This window comes from Mustela lutreola, chromosome 4 (genome assembly GCF_030435805.1).
Source record: "Mustela lutreola isolate mMusLut2 chromosome 4, mMusLut2.pri, whole genome shotgun sequence".
In the NCBI taxonomy this organism is placed as follows: Eukaryota; Metazoa; Chordata; class Mammalia; order Carnivora; family Mustelidae; genus Mustela; species Mustela lutreola.
Genome location: NC_081293.1, coordinates 34,149,476 through 34,167,807, shown reverse-complemented (window position 1 = coordinate 34,167,807; position 18,332 = coordinate 34,149,476). Strand labels below are relative to the sequence as shown.

The following is an 18,332-nucleotide window of genomic DNA, read 5'->3' as shown; positions in this document are numbered from 1 at the left end:
TGCATAGAAAAGCATTTTACTTAACAAAAAAATGAGAATGGAATGCATAACTGCTCTTCCACAACTTGCATGTTTTCCTTAACAGTAGATCTTGAATAGATTCAAATGTCAGTGTACACAGATTTGTATGACTGTGGCTGTTCCACAGTAGAGCAGATTATTTACTTAAGTCCTTACTCATGGACTTTGGAATATATAAGGGTTTTGTTGTTTTTTGGTTTTGGGGTTTTTTTGGCTTAGCAGTACAATACTGAACATCCTCGTGCAAACATCTTTGTGTGCATTTGTGAGTATTCCTGTAGAACTGTTGGGCTGAAGGGTATGCACATTTCAAATTTTAATAAACTATGCTAAATTGTGTACCAGGGTATCAGTTTGCAATCTACTCAGAAACCTGAGGAACCGTGTTTCCTCAAGTACTTGTCAACTCTGCTATTTCTAAATTTTATAAACCTACTGGGCAAAAAACTTGTTCTTTGGTTTTTTTTTAAACTATTATTAGCAAAGTTGAGCATCTATTTTTTGTTAAGATTTTATTTATTTATTTGACAGAGAGCAAGAGATCACAAGTAGGCAGAGAGGCAGGCAAAGAGAGAGGGGGAAGTAGGCTCCCTGCTGAGCAGAGAGCCCAATGTGGGGCCCTGTCCCAGGACCTTGAGATCATGACCTGAGCCAAAGGCAGAGGCTTAACCCACTGAGCCACCCAGGTACCCCAATGTTGAGCATCTTTTAGGATGTTTTTTGACTATCTGCATTTGCTCTCAAGTGAATTTTCTATTTGTGTCCTTTATCCATTTTTCTGTTGTCTTTTTCTTACTGACCTGTGCATCAGTTAGGATGTTTTCAGAATGCTTACTAGAAGATGGCTTATATTTATTGTTTACAATTCTAGAATATGATATCTAAAGATAAGGTATTCCCAGGGTGGGCAGTGCCTTAGCAGTCTTGGGCACAGACACTTTCTCTGCTATGTTTTATTCAACTTGTCCTTTTCATGGTTTCAAGATGGCTGCCATAGTTCCAGTCATCACATTACAGACAACTATCTCCAAAGGTCCCCAAAAGGCTCTCCTACTCTAAATGCTCAAGGTTCTTTCTTGATCATGAGGGAAAACTTCTAGGAGCTTGCCTGCAGATATCATCCCTACCCAGGTCCCATGGGCCAGGCTATGCACCTTTTCAGGCTATGATGCCCATGCATCTGCCATTTTAAATGAAATTAGTCTCTGTGTTGTCTCCTGAATTAGTTGAATCGGGCAAATGTAATTTGATTATAGTGCAACAATTTGAATTTAGGGACAAATGCTGAATACCTGAATGTGCAATACCTGAGATATAAGATTGTCCTTGGCTTTGAGTGGTGAATCTTTAAAGGCTCAATGTATGACTTGAGTGTGGGTAGACCAGCTCCTTAATATCTCTCAGTACTCTCAGTACTGACTACTCTCAGTAAGTCATAATATCCTGCTTAACTCCCAAAGCCGGATAACCCATGATTTTCTCCTCTGGGCAGCAAGAGCTGGTAGGACAGCACTCAGTCTGTGAAGCCACTGTTAGGCTAGTTGGGTCTGCCAGCAGAATTTCTGGACCACCCCAGATGAGATGAGGGAAATGGGTTTCCTACGAGCCCACAGGTGGCTGTAACATACACCCCCTTTTTTTTTTTTAAATTTTTTATTTATTTATTTGAGAGTGAGAGAAAGTGAGAGAAAGCATGAGAGGGGAGAAGGTCAGAGGGAGAAGCAGACTCCCTGCGGAGTGGGGAAGCCCTGTGTGGAACTCAGTTCTGGGACCCTGGGATCATGACCTGAGCCGAAGGCAGTTGCTCAACCAACTGAGCCACCCAGGTGCCCCACAATACACCCTTTTAAATGGATGCTGAGTCCTGACTGAAGGGATGAGAAGCTATAACCTCTTCACTAGTTTTGGAGTAGGGACCTTACCTTTTCTTCCTACTAGGCACAGAGAGAATGAAAATAGCAGTTATAGCTTAGTTTTGCTTTACTTAATTCTTTTAAGTCAGTGATCTCAGAGGAAAGAGAAATCTGATCTTAGTTACACCTTCATGGTTTTTTTTTTTAATAGATTTATTTATCTCTTTGAGAGAGCATGCATGAGCGAGTGGGGGGAGGGGCAGAGGGAGAGACTCTCAAGTAGATTCGCTGATGAGTGTGGAGCAGACTCGGGGGCTCAATCCCACAACTCATGAGACTGTAACTGAGCCGAAACCAAGAGCCCAGTGCTTAACTGGCTGAGCCTCCCAGGTGCCTCTGATCTTAGTTGTACCTTTGTAACAAGAAAATTATCTTTTAATCAGACAAAAAGACCTCCTCAGGTTAGCCTTATCTACTCCCAGAGTCTCAGTGGCATCTTCTGGATACTTAAACCCCTGATTTTTATTAAATTAAGGCTATAGACGTGGAAGGGTGAGTTCCAGAATCGCTTAGCTGATCTTTATCCTTCTGCCTTGATCTGTTCTAATTTCTCAACTTGACAACCCCAAAATGAAAGTTCAAACAAATGTCAGTCCCCTCTTCTTCCCTCCTTCTATTCCCTACCTCATGACTAACACAATAGTTAACCATGACAGTGGAGTGTTTATTAGACTAAAGAAAGTATTCACTTTCATTTTTAACCTTAGAGAATCCTGGACAGCTATTATTATTATTTTTTTTTAAGATATATTTATTTATTTTAGAGAGAGAGAGAGAGTGTGGGGCAAAGGGGCAGAGGGAAAGAGAGAGAATCCCAGGCAGACTCCACGGTGAGCGCAGAGCCTGATAAAGGGCTCGATCTCATGATGTGAGCCAAAATCAAGAGCCGAATGTCCAACTGACTGAGACACCCAGGTACCCCCTGGACAGCTATTATTATTTTATGTTTTTTGATGCTTTTGTATGTGAACTTAAAAAAAATTCCTTTTTAATTTTTTGTTCCGTGTATATAGAAATGTAATTGAGTTTTGTATGTTGACTTTGTATTCTGTGGCTTTGCTGTTAGTTTTAGTAGATTTTTTGATAGATTCCATAGTCTTTTCCTTAGTACTTAGTATTTGTGGATACAGATAATTTTATTTCTTCCTTTCCAGTCTGGAATGATAGGCTCCAGAGTGTAGCCCTATAGGAAGCCAGCTTGATGAGCAGTCAGTGTGGTTTAGATTTCAGATCTGTTAATTCTTTGACTGGGTTGCCTCAAGCAATAAAAACCTGTCCAATCAAATGTAGTGGTCATTTCTTGCTCTTTGGGTCAATGCATGCTGTTTGTTTTTTCTTTCCCCTCTTTGAGGACCTCCTTCTTTATTTGGTGAATTTGATTTGAAAACTAGTTTACTTAGAGAGAGTTTTTAGATCTACCTTATTTCTAAAACATTTTTTCTTCTGGCTGTTGGTCAAACCTGCCATTCTTAGAGTGTTGACCACCTTCCGTTTTCCATTTCCCTCTTTGGTTCCATAATGAAGTAGTCATTCCCTCCAGACTCACCAGCCACTGGTTGGTGTCCACTTTGTCCATTGGCTCTTCCCTGATTTTTGCCAGGTGACTTCTACCAGTCAGCAGTCTGGTGTCCTTTACAAATAAAGGTCTGGGACATACTTTGCCCTCTGTGACCAAAACTTTAAATTTCTTTTATCATGCAACTTCTTATGCTGAGAAAACTATAGCTGGTCTCTACTGCTCCCTCACAGTTTTTATCTGCTTTAAAATTACTTGGTAGTAATTGTATTTGATCTTTGGTTCTTTATCTTAGTGAGTTGTACACTTGCTTTAACTATTTTATCCTTCCAATATCACTTGTTCTTTCAACTGACTCTAATTATTTATATTTATCTCTCCTTTATCTATTTTGGAAGCTACTTCTCCTTCTGTTTACCTCCTTTCTTTGTTAAAATGAAAGGACAAAATAATATCCAATCAGTAATATTCAATCTAATGGTTTTTAGACCTCCCTTCATGGAAACCTGCATATAAGATTCTTTAAACTCAGTGAAACTTTGTTCTTAGCAGATTATGGTTAAAAAAAAAACAGAGTTTGTCATAATTATACAGAAAGCATACAGGAAGACTAGGGTGAACATTAGCCTAAAGAGGATCCAATCTCAACCATAGAGATAATTGTGGATTGTCACCGTTCATTCCCTTTTCATTTTTCTTTATCTTTTCTTTCCAGTTTGCTTTTATGTTTCCTTGCCTTCAGCACCAGGTCATTTTCCTTCAGTGCTTTTTCTTTTTGGAAAACAGCATGAAAAAGTGGAAGGAACACAGACTTTGGAGTATAAATAGACCTGAGTTTCAACACCACTTTGCCTGTTACTAGTTGAGTGGTCTTGGGCAAGTTACTTACCATTTTGGAGCTTTGTGGTTTTCTTCTAAGGATCGCCTGTGAAAATATGAATAATATTCATAAGGCATTTAACACAGTAACTGGTCTATGGAAGATAATCAGTACACATTACCTATGGTTATTAACTTTACTCCTCTGACTTTGTTGCTCCCACATACTTTGTTGATCACTTGCCATTCATTATTGGGCTTAGATGAATCTATGCATTTGTGATCTCTAAAAGTAGTGGTTTACCTCTTATTCCCTCTTCATATTAGGTCAGCAATATGATGTCAGAAAAATAGCTTATCCAGTCTGCCTGAATCAAAAGAGAATGAATAAAAGTTGAATGTGTCTAGAATCATAGTATTAGAGCCTCAATGGGTTTTAGAGAGCAGCTGCTTCAACAGTTTTTATTTTATAGATGAACTGACATAGCAAAGATAAGCAATTTGCCCAAGGCCCATAGTAGAGCATAGGTGGATACTGAGATTTCCTCTCTTCAGGAAAATATTTTGTTTTAATTGAGCCAAAATTCATGAAACATTGTCAACCATTTAAAAATGTACAATTCAGTGGCAGGTAGTACATTCAGAGTGTGCAGCCCTCATCTTCATCTGTTTCTAAAACATTTTCATCACCCCATATTCATTAAGCAGTCACCCACTCCTCCCTCACACCACCCCCAGCAATCAGTAATCTCCCTTCTATTTCTATGGGTTTGCTTATTCTGGACATTTCATACAAATGGAATCTTATACTCTATGATCTTTTGTGTCTGACCTCTTTCACTTAGTGTCATGCCTTCAGTTCATACTTGCTTAAAAATTCAAGCATGATAGAAAATTATAATGAAGAAACTAAAAAGTATTTTCTAATCCTACCTGTCATTGATGAAGACTAAACAGTGTGGTGACATTTGCTGTTTCCATTGTCTCCCACATAAATGGGTTTACACTATTCACACCTTTGACTTGAATTTGGTTTTTTACTTAAGACTTGTGAAATAGCTTCCTGTGTCAACACACATATACGTTGTATGGTATTTTATTACATGGTTTTAGTCTAGGTTGTTTAACAAACCTGTTGATGGATATCTTTCTACTCACCCCCCACCTCTACTCCACGCAATTCTTTGCTAAGTAGAACAATTTACATCCTAGCCTGCTGAATGTGAATTACTTTGGAAACCTCAATATTAGAGAAAAATAAATATGAATAGCTTCCATTACTCTAAAGTCAGCTTGGTTATGCTGGGAAATTCACACATCACCAAGAGCTAGATAAACTTTGAGTTCACATCTAATTTCACATTCTTTAATTCTTGGGATTAGTACCACCATCATGGTAGGGATGTAGAGGCAAATGTCTAGGACTGGGAATTAGAAAGCCTGGGTTTGACCTTCATCTCATTAAGGACTAGCTCTGCGCCTTCGGAAAGTTACTTATCTCTTCATATTTCAGTTTCTTCATCTGTGAAATGAGGTGAATGGGCTATGTGGTTACTATTGATGAGGTCACTGCCCAGTTTATAATGATTCCCTTTGTGTAGGAACAGCTCTGCTTCCTTAGGGTAGACTCCCAGTAGCTATGTCATATTATTAGACCCTCCCTTCTCAGTCATATCTGATTGTTCCAGTGGAAGCCACTTGTCACAAGTCAATCCAAATAAAACCCTTCTTTAGGATTGTTGAATGTGAACCACAGAAAGTATGAGCAGTTCCTCTCTCGTGGTGGGGAGATGTGAGAAGTGAAACTTGGTAACCATTGGTAACCGTATTATTAGTGAATCAAGGTTCTAATGTGGAAAGGGAAGGGGTGGGACTCCTGTACTATGGGTTAGTGAGAGTATTCATATAAAAAAGGAGCTACCTCTAATTGTAATGTGAGGTCCTGAATTGTGTCTTGGAATAGAAAAAGGATAGTGAAAAAACTGGTAATCCAAGTAATGTTTATAGTTAATAGTATTGTTAATAACCCATTTTAATTTTTTACTTTTAACAAAGATGTCATGTTTATGTAAGATGTTGACATTAGGGGAAACGGGCTGAGAACTCTCTAAACTATCTTTACAATATCAACATCATATGCTTTCTGATATGATGCAATGGGATGATACAATATCACTTAAATAGTAATCTTTTTAGAAAATACATACATGAATTTAACCATTAAGAAATATCATTGAGAGACATATATTTTTTAAAAAGGATTTTATTTATTTATTTGACACAGAGAGAGAGATCACAAGCAGGCAGAGAGGCAGACGGAGAGAGAGAGGGAAGCAGCCTCCCCGTTGAGCTGAGAGCCAATGTGGGGCCTGATCCCCGGACCTGAGACCATGATCCGAGCTGAAGGCAGAGGCTCAACCCACTGAACCACCCAGGCGCCCTGAGAGACATACTTTAAATGACTCTTCATTTAAGGTGCCCTTTAAAACTGTCAAGGTCATGAAAGACAAAAAAAGATAGGAATTCTCCCAGATTGGGGAAACTTAAGAGACATGAAAACTAAATGAAATGAGTGATTTTGAATTCCATCCTGGACTCAAAAAAGATCATTAGTAAGGTAATTGGAAACATCTGAAGGTGTGTATATTTGCTCATAGTAATGTATCAAAACTAATTTCTTGTTTTTCTTTTTTAAGATTTTATTTATTTATTTGAGAGAGAGAAAGTGAGCATGAGTGAGGGGAGAGGCAGAGAGAGAAACAGACTTCCTGCTGAGCAGGACTTGATCCCAGGACCCCAAGATCATGACCTGAGCCAAAGGCAGATGCTTAACTGACTGAGCCAATCAAGTGCCCCTAATTTCTTGGTTTTGATCAATTTTTTTGTGTTCATAAAAGATATTAACATTTGGGGGGCACCTGGGTGGCTCAGTGGTTTAAAGCCTTTGCCTTTGGCTTGGGTCATGGTCTTGGGGTCCTGGGTTAGGGCCCCGCATCAGGCTCTCTGCTTGGCGGAGAGCCTGCTTCCTCCTTTCTCCCTGCCTGCCTCTCTGACTACTTGTAATCTCTATCAAATAAATAAATAAAATCCTTAAAAAAAAAAGATGTTAACATTTGGGACAGCTATAGAACAGTAGAGGAATTATTTGCACTATTTTTGCAACTTTTTTTTAAAGTCTGAAATTATTTCAAAATTCATAGTTGAAAAGCCTACCAAAAGTTGATATCATCGGCATAATCTAGGCAGCTCCAAACATCCATCCCCTGCCAGAAACATTTTTATAAAAAGTCAGAAATTGTTAAAGCCAACTCTGTCAGAACTCTGGAAGATAGTAAAAAATTTAGAGCAACCAAGCAAATGCTGAATCAAGAAAAAGAACTTAAAAGTAGTAGGAAATCTCTGTGGCATTTTTCCTTACCCTTGCCCCACCCCTTTCTGGTGCAGTGACAGTCTTGAAGAAAGCAGCCTAAGTTCCCAGTGTGGGACTTTGGTCTTGGCTCCAGAGAGAGCAGAGGAAGCCTTATTAGCAAGTCATTGTGTTTGTCCTTTCTACTCTGTCTGAAGAATACCTGAAGGACTAACACAAGGTGTGCCTTTGTTTTATTTAACTCAGAAATTATTCTGGGCAGAAAAGTGGTGGACATTACTTAGATATTGTAAGGTGAATAAAGGAACCCTGCAGCTTCCTGGGGCATAAAGATTACATGCAGACTACTTACAGCTTGGTAGGCATACAACAGACTGCTTACAGCTTGGAAGGAAAGATGGGGCTTTTTTTTTTTTTTTTTTTTTGAAAATTAGGACATTCAGAAAAGCCCACATATATACTGGGGAATTTAAAAAGCCACATACATGCCCAAGACAGGACACATCCTCAGGAAAGACCCAGGAAAACCCCACCTTTCTACTTGGGATGATCTCTAGGCTTGGTGCAAGTAACAGGTGAAAGCTAAGGCAAAACTATAAGAATTCTGGCTATGTGTTGAAAGAGTGCCCCAACACAGCTAATGTGCAAAGAATGGGAGAGATGTTTATTTTTTGTTTGGTTGGTGTTTTAATTCCTGGCATCAAGGAAGTATCTTTCAAAGAACTAGCTGAACACAGGTAAGAAACAGACTTCAATGACAATATACAACAAGGAATACAGTCTCTACAAGAAGCGCTTGGAAAAATTACAGACAAATGGACAGCTGTGGCCTTCAATAATCAAGAACAGCAAACTCTGGAGAAGGAAGAAAGTCTGATTTCCAGACTTACCATATTGTAATATTCAAATGTGTAGTTTTCAATTTAAAAAATCACAAAATTATACAAAGATAAAAGAAGGCCTATTGAAGAGATAAAAATAAGCTGACAGAAACTATCTTTTGGAGTTACTAGACAAAGACTTTAAATTGACAGTTTTAAATATGCTCAAAGAGCTAAAGGAAGCCAGAAAAATAATGTATGGACACAACGAAAATACCAATAAAGAAATAGAAATGAAAAGAAACGGCCAAATAGAAATCTTGGAGCTGAAAAGTACAGTAACTGAAATAAGAAGTTCACTAGAGAGGTTCAACAGCAGACTGACCAGAGAGAAGAAACAAATGAGTGAACTTAATGATAGGACAATTGAAATAATCCATATGGAGAATCAGGGGGGAAAAAAAAAGGAACATGAAGAGAACCTAAGATACTTGTGGGTACCATTAAGCCAACCAACAAATGTGTTTTGGAAGTCCTAGAAGGAGGAGACAGAGGAAGAGGCAAAGAGATTACTTAAAGGAATAGTGACCAAAAACTTCCCAATCTGATATGTCCAGGAAGCTCAACAAACTCCAAGTATGATAAACTCAAAGAAATTCATACTGCGACACATTATTATTGAACTGTTGAAAGACAAAGACAGAATCTTGAAAGCAGTAAGAGGGAAGAAACTCATTGTGTTCAAGGGATTTTTAATAAGGCTAACAACCAATTTCTTAGGCAGAAACAATACTTAAAATGTTGGTGAGGGACTCCTGGGTGACTCAGTTGGTTGAGCAGCTAGCTCTTGGTTTGGGGTCAGGTCATGATCTCTGGGTCCTGGGATCAAGCCCCACATCAGACTCTGGAGAGTCTGCTTGAGGATTTTCTCTCTCTCTCTCTCTCCTCCCACCTCTATTCCTCCCCCTCCTCGTGCAGATGTGGTGCTCTCTCACTCTCTCTCTCTCTCTCAACTAAGTGGATCTCTAAAAAGAAATGTTGGGAAAAGTCAAGAATTCTTCATCTGACAAAACCATCCTTCAAGAGCAAAGGGAAAATTAAGATATTACCAGATAAACAAAAGCTAAGAGAGTTTATTAAGAATAGACCTACTATATAAGAAGTGTTAAAGGGAGGGGCACCTGGGTGGCTCAGTTGGTTAAGCATCTACCTTCTGTTCAGGTCATGATCCCAGAGTCCTGGGATTGAGTCCTGCATCAGGCTCCCTACTCAGTGGGGAGACTGCTTCTCCCTCTCCCTCTGATGCTCCCCCTGGTTGTGCTCTCTTATCCCCCATCAAATAAATAAATAAAATCTTAAAAAAAAAAAAGCAGTGTTAAGGGGAGTTCTCAGGTATAACTTTATAGGTCATACAAAGAAATAAAAATCTTGGGATGCCTGGGTGGCTCAGTTGGTTAAGCAGCTGCCTTCGGCTCAGGTCATGATCCCAGCATTCTGGGATCAAGTCCCTCATCGGGCTCCTTGCTCGGCAGGGAGCCTGCTTCTCCCTCAGCCTCTGCCTGCCATTCTGTCTGCCTGTGCTTGCTCTCTCCCCCTCTCTCTCTCTGATAAATAAATAAAATCTTTAAAAAAAAAAAAGAAATAAAAATCTTGAGCAAATGTAATTATACACTTGTTTACGTATACAGGTAAATAAAAAAACAGTATTATTGCATTTTTAAATTTATGATTCTAGTTTTGATTTCCTATTGATTTATAAGAGAAATGCTGGGCACCTGGGTGGCTCATTTGGTCATGCTTGGCTCATGTTGGTTACTGCTTTCAGCTCAGGTCATGATCCTGGAGTCTCTGGATCGAGTTCCTCATCGAGCTCCCAACTCCGCCAGGAGTCTGCTTCTCCCTCTGAACTTCTCCCTTCTCATTCTCACTCTCACTCTCCCTTTCAAATAAATAAATACAGCCTTTAAAAAAAATAAAAGAGAAATGCCAAGAAAAAAATCATAGATCTATATTGTTGGCACACAAAGTGAATAATTCAAGATACGTAATGGTATAATTGAAAGCTATCATTTTTTGTAAAAAAAATAAGTGTGTGTGTGTGCGTGTGTATGTGTACATGTGGTTATGGACACAGATCATACACATATACACATGATGTATGGTATAGAGTACCTAGGGGCATAGAACATCTTTGAAAGTGTATGCAAGAACACCGATTAAGTTGTTTCTCTTATAATTTTGCCAGCTGGATGGATATGCTCTCAGTAGCTAATTCTTTTCCCTTGTCTCCAATCTGCTGCTTTTTTCATTTCTCCATTTCTGGAAAGGTAGTATCACTTATCCAATTGATTATTACAGATTAGTGAAAATCAGGTTTGTTTCTTTTCTTTTCCTCACCTAATCCCCATTAAATTGATCATTAAATCCTGTTAATTTTATTTCTAAAACATATCTCAACTTTATCTATTTCCATTTCAGAAGATGTTGACTTTCCCCAAGTGTTCGTTCTTTTCATCCTTTGTTATAGAACTCTTGAGTTTTTGCTGGATCTGTAGTCTCTAGAACGACCATTTTATTTCTCAACACTCCTTGCAACCAGATAGAGCCATGTGAATAAGTTCTAGCTAATGAATTTTTGCTGAAAGCATCATGTTTCATTTCTAAAAGTGCTCTTAGAAGGAGGGGACATACATTTTCCCCTCCCTTTCTCATTCATTTGGCTAGAATGAAAACAGTATGGCTGGAATTAGAGCAGCCATCTTGGACTACAAGGTAGAAGTCACATGTTGAGAAACAGGATAAAGGGAATCTGGTTCTTGGTGACTATGGATTTACTAATCCAATTCTAGCTTGACCAAGTGCAGACTTCAGTTATTTTACAAAAAATCTTTTAGTTAAATTCTATTTAGTTAATATATAGTGTATATATATTCAGGGTAGAATTTAGTGATTCATCAATTGCATATAACACCCAGTGCCCTCCTTAATACCCATTTCTCAATTATGTAGATTTCAATTATATGAGAAGGACATAAACATCTGTTTGTCCAAGTCACTAATTTGGAGTTTTCTGTCACAACTACTCCTAATTCCAAATGATAAAATATCTCTCCATTTTGACCACCGGCCCCTTGGTCCATTCCCAACACATCCACCTGAACTATCGCATTAGCATCTTGACTGTTCCAGCCACATTCAATCTTGACGACTCTCTCCATTTGATTCTATATATTCCCAACAAGAGTGATTTGTAAGTACACATGAAGGAACAAATCACTACCTTGTTTCTAATCCTCTAATGAGTATTCATTAGTTTTAGGGTAGGTTGGAAATTCTCAACACAGCCTGTGCAGTGTTTCATTATCTGGTCCCTCGAACTTCAGCTCATCTCTTGGTATTTTCCCCTCTTATTCTCTGGGCCTTCCATCAGCTTCAAAGATCCTGATTCCCCTACTGTTATGTTTATCTTAAATCTTCTTTCCCCAGTGCTTATTGCCCGAGTTCTACTAATCGGTCAGGTCTCTGAGAAAATATAATTTCTTTAGGAATTGTAGTCAGGGGCCATTACTAGACTTCCTCATAGCATCATAAACTTGAAAAAATAGTCTTTACTTTCACTTACATGATTATTTTTGCAATTATTTAATGTTTCAAGAAGTGTATAGGCCTAATGTACCTGCATATGTATTCCATGGCCCACATAGATTTTTGTTTTGGTATTTGCTTTTCTTAAAATTAAACTTGAAGAACTTTAGTTAGTACATCTTCTTTTCGGTTTGTCACAGGTCCTACCTAGTCATCCCATTTCACAAACTTAAGTTTCTTTCCCTTGTCCTCCAGGCCTTTGTATCTTTGGCCCGTCTCCATTAAACTAGAAGTTCCATTAGGGTAAAGATAGTGCTTATCTTCCACATCACTCTTTGCCCTTTACCATAATATGCTTTGGGCATATCAAAAGCTGTGGCAAACTTGTCAAATGAATGAAGGCTATGAATGAACTGCCCTTGTCATAATTATTAATAGCCTTTTCCTTCCTTTGACTTTATTTTCAATATTAGATATTATATGGAGATAAGTATGGGGAAATAACCACTTGGCGATTATTTCAAAACAATTTCAAACAAATTTAGCACAAGATTCTGAACTTTAAAGCCACCTTCACTTTTTTTTTTTTTTTTTGCTAATGGACTAAACAGAAAGTGAAATCAAATGTTTATACTTTTTCAAGTCTCAGTAAGGTTACAGAAGTATTTCATCTGGGCCATTCCATTTCTTGGGTTGGGAACTGTGACTTTGCAGTTTTTCGTAAATCTCAAATTATTCCCAAATGCCAAGTTTATAAAATAGGGGAAGGTGAGGGGAGGCCCCTTCTTTTGGATTTCCAAGCTTAACTATGGATATTTTCAGTTCAATTTGAACCAACAATTCTTCCTTCCCTGTTGTGTTTTCATCACATTCTTAACATCATTACATCAGCATCTTAGCCAAAACTTATTGAAAAGTAGTACTTTCGGAGAATGTGTTTATACGGCGCCATTATATATAGTTACGCAATTGGTGCACTGCACCCAGGCACCCAGATGGGGCCAGGAAGGATCGAAACCAAGCCTGTGTTTCCTACTAAACTGTTGTACACCCTGGTGTGAGGCTCCCTCTCTTCTTTCTTCCAGAGGAAGAAGGAACCCTATGTGCCAGCAGCAGACCTGTGCTCTTGGGGAGCAAGAGCTCCTCTTTGCTACCTCTAGTCTTGATCTTGCCACAGAGAAGCTATAAGAGGGAAGGAAGCTAAGACCCACAGAGAGGCCAACACTAGTGATGGAGAGAGAGGGATTCTAGGTGGCAAAGAGTCCTATGGCTTTTCTTTCATTTTTAAAAAAGATTTTATTTATTTATTTATATGAGAGAGATAGAGCATGTGAGCAGGGGGCAGGGGGAAATCAGAGGGAGGACAAGCAGACTCTGTGCTGAACATGCAGCACCCGAGGAGCTTGATCTCACTACCCCCAGATCATGACCTGAGTTCATCAAAAGTCTGACGCTTAACAACTGAGCCACTCAGGCTCCCCTAACTTTTATTGTATTAATCAGAAGGCCACATTTCTGGTTTCCCTAAGGATTGGTAGATCAATCCTTTTTTTTTTTTTTTTTTTTTCAATTAAATTCCCTCCTTTTTCTATTATCCTAAGCCAAATTAGTCAATCAGAGAAAGACAATTATCATATGATCTCACTGATATGTGGAATTTAAGAAACAAGGCAGAGGATCATAGGGGAAGAGAGGAAAAAAATGAAACAAGACAAAACCAAAGAGAGAGACAAACTGTAAGAGACTCTTAATCATAGGAAACAAACAAGGTTACTGGAGGGGAGGGGAATAGAGGGATGGTGTAACTGTGTGATGGATATTGGGGAGGGTATGTGTTGTAATTAGCACTGGGTATTATATAAGACTGATGAATCACAGATCTGTACCCCTGAACAAAATAATACATGATATGTTAGTTAATTGAATTTAAATTAAAAAAAATTCTCCCCTTTTTGCCTTAACTAGATTAACTTTTCACTTCTTACTAAATATCTTAGATTTCTTCTGATTCTGACATGAAGTACAATAACCATAGGATCAGTTGGGACAGATAGCTACAGTGGTATTATAGTAAATGTTTCTTAACCAGCTATGATTTCAACGGTGTAAATACTGTGACCATGGCTGGTTTCAGTCTACCAGTGTGATGTCATTGAATCACACATATGGATCTTGTGAGTGTGTATGAACTGGCTCCAGCAGACTCCTGGAAAGTTCCCATTAGTCCCAGTTTTGTCCACTGATGGGGGATGTGAATGGTGTTGATCACCAAGTGGTAAGACCACAGGCTGAATATGACCTCAGATATGCTCTATTTAGTCTAAGTGTTTAAAATATTTTGGGTTAGTTGCCAGAATTTAAATACCATGATATTTTACCTAAAAATACATACTCCTACTTTTTCGTGAGAAATGGGAATATTTTGCAGTGTTGGACCATGTGCTCATGTTCAGTGATGTGCCCAAGGTGACATGGAGATTATCCAAGGTGACACAAAGTGTAAGTATCTGAACCAGAACAAGAACTCAGGTCTTGTGACTCCCAAACCAAAGCTTGTGCCACTTTTTCAGGTTGCCCTCCTACCACCTTGTCCATATCGTCTTTACTACCATTGCTTACATGGCATTTTCTTCACAACTGGTGTTTTCTTTTTATAGAGCATTTATGTGGCCTAGGGTTGTTAAAGTCCTATCTATGGACTCATAACCAGGTGAGTTATGGTAGAGATTCTGTGCATTGACCCAACTTTTTTCTGTGTTCACTTTTACAGTTTAGAACGCTGATTACTGTTTTTGTAAACATAATGCAAGTCCACTTTAAAGAAGGAGGAGGAGAAGGTGAAGAAAAAGGAGGAGAAGAAGAATATAGCAAAGGACAGGGAGAAGAAACCACCCCTGGGGTGCCTGGGTGGCTCAGTTAGTTGAGCATTGGACTCTTGGTTTCAGCTCAGGTCATGATCTCAGGGTGGTGAGACCAAGCCCTGAGTCAGGCTCTGAGCTCAGTGCAGGGTCTGCTTGAGATTCTCTTCCTGTCTCTCTACCCCTTCCCCTTGCCCCCACACACTCTGTCTTTAAAAAAAAAGAAAAAAGAAAGAAGAAATAAAAACTACCCCTAAACCCACCATTTAACCCTTGTCATAAGAGAGAACATTGCTTCCAACATCCTGCCTACATACAAAAAAAAAGATTGCTAGTCAAGAATGAGATCATTCTGAATGTGCTACTTTAATCCTATTTAAATTTAACAAAAGAAAAAGGAACTAAAGTGAAGCTGTTACAAAAGTGAAAGTGAGGGAATTGAACTTTAAATGTTTGTTTATTACAAGGAACATTAGTTCTGGGGCACTTGGGTGGCTCAATTGGTTAAGCATCTACCTTCGACTCAGGTCACGATCCCAGGGTCCTGGGATCAAGCCCCGCATTGAGCTCCCTCTTCACTGAGGAGAGTCTGCTTCTCCCTCTACCCAGCGCCTCCCCCAATTCATGCTGTCACTTACACTCTCTCTCTCAAGTAAATAATAAAGTCTTTTTAAAAAAAACAAAAAAAAAAAAATGGGGGCACCTGGGTGGCTCAGTGGGTTAAGCATCTGCCTTTGGCTCAGGTCATGGTCTCGGGGTCCTGGGATGGAGCCCCACATCAGGCTCTCTGCTCAGCAGGGAGCCTGCTTCCCTTTCTCTCTCTCCGCCTGCCTCTCTGCCTGCTTGTGCTCTCTCTGTCAAATAAATATATAAAATCTTAAAAAAAAAAAGGCCAAAAAAAACAAGAAACATTAGTTCTTTAAAGATACTCATAAGATTTGAGAAGAAATTGTAATAGGCATTGACAGTTTTGAATCATCATTTTTTTTTTCATTTTCACATTGTACTTTTAGAGAGTGTCTTTCATGCCCTCTAGGTGAGCTAAGAACATCAGTCACTACACAGTCCTCTATCTCCTCTTTCCTCTACTGAGTCTAGTTGGTTCATTTCATTTTTATGTGGTTATGGTTTTTAATATTCACATTCTGTTGTGTAACCATAATTTCCACAGTTGGTTAATCATCTTTGTTCTATATTTAAGTGAATTCAGTGTTCTGTACCAGTTTTTTTTTTTTAAATCATCTCTTCTTCATTCTTGAGTTCTTTGCTTTAATTCCTCTCTGATTTGTGTGGATTTCATCATCAAGTAGACCCCCATCCCCAAGAATAGCTTATAGCAGCTGTATTCCTTAAGTTTTTATAGTGTTGAGAATGTCTTTCTATTACCTTGAAAAAATAACCTGGCTGGATATAAAATCTTGAGTCACACTTTTTTTTTCTTAGAACTTGGTGGATATTGCTCTTTTGTCTTTTTTTTTCCCCCTAAGATTTTTATTTATTTATTTGAGAGAGAGAGAGTGGGGAGGTACAGAGAAAGAAGCAGAATCCCCACTGAACTTGGAGCCTGATGTGGGGCTTGATCATGACCTGAACCAAAGACAGACACTTAACTGACTGAGCCACCCAGGCACCCTGCTCTTTTGCCTTTTGCCAAAGGTACAGAATGTGGTCTTTTACCATGACTTCTTCAGTTATCTTCTTCATTTGAATCATCATTGGATGTTTTTTCTAAGGAGGATTCATGTGTGCTATTTTCCCAGAGGTCTTTTTTTTTTTTAATCTTCATATTTGAGATGTTTGCTTTTTACCATTATAAATGAATGACAACTCGTCTTTATGGATGTTTCAGTACCTCTGGCATGGAATAAGACCAGGGAGAGTCTGAAGCCTCCTTGACTTACAAAAACAAAATAAACAGAACCCCTTGTGGATTACTTATTTTTCTTGCTTGTTTACCTGAAGAATTGTTTATCCTTAAAGTTCAGGTACAACTGAGATATATCTCAGTATTGCTTATGTTATATCATTTTTTTGTTTACAACATGTGTGCTTCTTTAATATGCAGATTTGATTCTTTTTTTTTTTTTTTTAAGATTTTATTTATTTATTTGACAGACAGAGATCACAAGTAGGCAGAGAGGCAGGCAGAGAAGCGGAGAAGAGCAGGTTCACCACTGAGCAGAAAGCCTGATGCCGGGCTCGATCACAGGACCCCGGGATCATGACCTGAGCTGAAGGCAGAGGCTTTAACCCACTGAGCCACCCAAGCGCCCCTAAACTTTTTTTTTCTGTATGATTTGTTAGGTTTGCTGCTTCATGGATGTCTGTTGTCGTTATGTCAGAGTGTTTTGGTCTTTCTTTCATTTCTATTATCTTCTCTACACTTATTTTAATGTCTTTGAATTTTTTCCTTGCATTTGTTGAAAAACAAAACTAAGCCTATTTATTGCACTAATAATTCAATTTTCAGGAAATATGTATTATTTCCCCTTTAGTTTATATTTTCTTAATAGCTCTTCAGTAGTATTCCTTTGGCCCTTGATTTGTTTCCTCTGTCTCCCTTTTCATCTCATTCTGTTGTTTTATTGTCTTATCATTTTCTTCATTTCTTTGTTGTAGCATATTTGCATAGCTGCTGTGTGGCTTTTGAAAATCTTTTCATGCTTACTATGTGGAGCTATTTCTAGACCTTTCACTTGCTCACATATAGTTTGGTGAATTCTAACTTCTGCTTTACCTACTTTTCTTTAAGTATCAACTTGAGGGCGACTTTTGACTAGCTTGAGGGTGTGAGGAGAAGGGGAGGGACTGCTCAGCTGAGCTGTGCCTCGGGAAGGTCCATCCTTGGAGGAGGATTCTAGATTTAGAGTCAGATAGTTTCATCAGCAGTATCAAGCCTGGGTAACCATAACAACAAAGCCCGTCAGGTGTCCCAGGAGTCCCTCACAGCAATGAAATAACTGTGTGGTAAGTAACACTTTATTGAACATTCGCTCTATGCCAGATATTAGAAGAAAAATTTAGCTATCTTTATAACCATTTATGAAGCCAGGTCTGTGCTAAGTGAATTATGTATTTTTTTTACTCAATACAACAATGTGAAATACCTTTATCAGCCCCCTTTTTTTGAATGAGGGAGCTGAGGCTTACAGAAGCTACAAAATTTGCCAAAAGTCATACAGCTAATAATGACAGAGTTGAGCTTTGAAATGATGTCTAAACCATAAATGCTTAGTATGAAACGATTCTTTTATCAGGAAATTTGATGTAATATTGGGCAATACTTGTAAAACTTTGCTCCACTGTGGTTTGCATGTCATCTGTTAAAAGCTGAGCAATGTTTCTTTTCCAAAGTAATTCTAGTTTATAGATAAAATGTGATATAGACTTGATTCAAAATAATCTGGGCAGGGGAGCAGGCACTGGGTGAGG

General features: G+C 38.6%; 1 protein-coding gene across 5 annotated transcripts in view; it reads left to right on the top strand.

The window, feature by feature from the left end:
- Positions 1-18,332, top strand: part of EXOC6 (exocyst complex component 6) — a 364,257-nt gene that overhangs the window by 54,825 nt on the left and 291,100 nt on the right. For 3 of the 5 annotated variants that reach the window (XM_059169440.1, XM_059169439.1, XM_059169436.1), the window contains exon 2: positions 14,471-14,541. The exons of 1 other annotated variant lie outside the window; for it this stretch is intronic. The gene's annotated coding sequence lies outside the window, so the exon portion shown is untranslated. Of the gene's footprint in view, positions 1-14,470; positions 14,542-17,682; positions 17,868-18,332 lie in introns of those variants that run through there. One more of the 5 variants, XM_059169438.1, reaches the window with a different exon arrangement.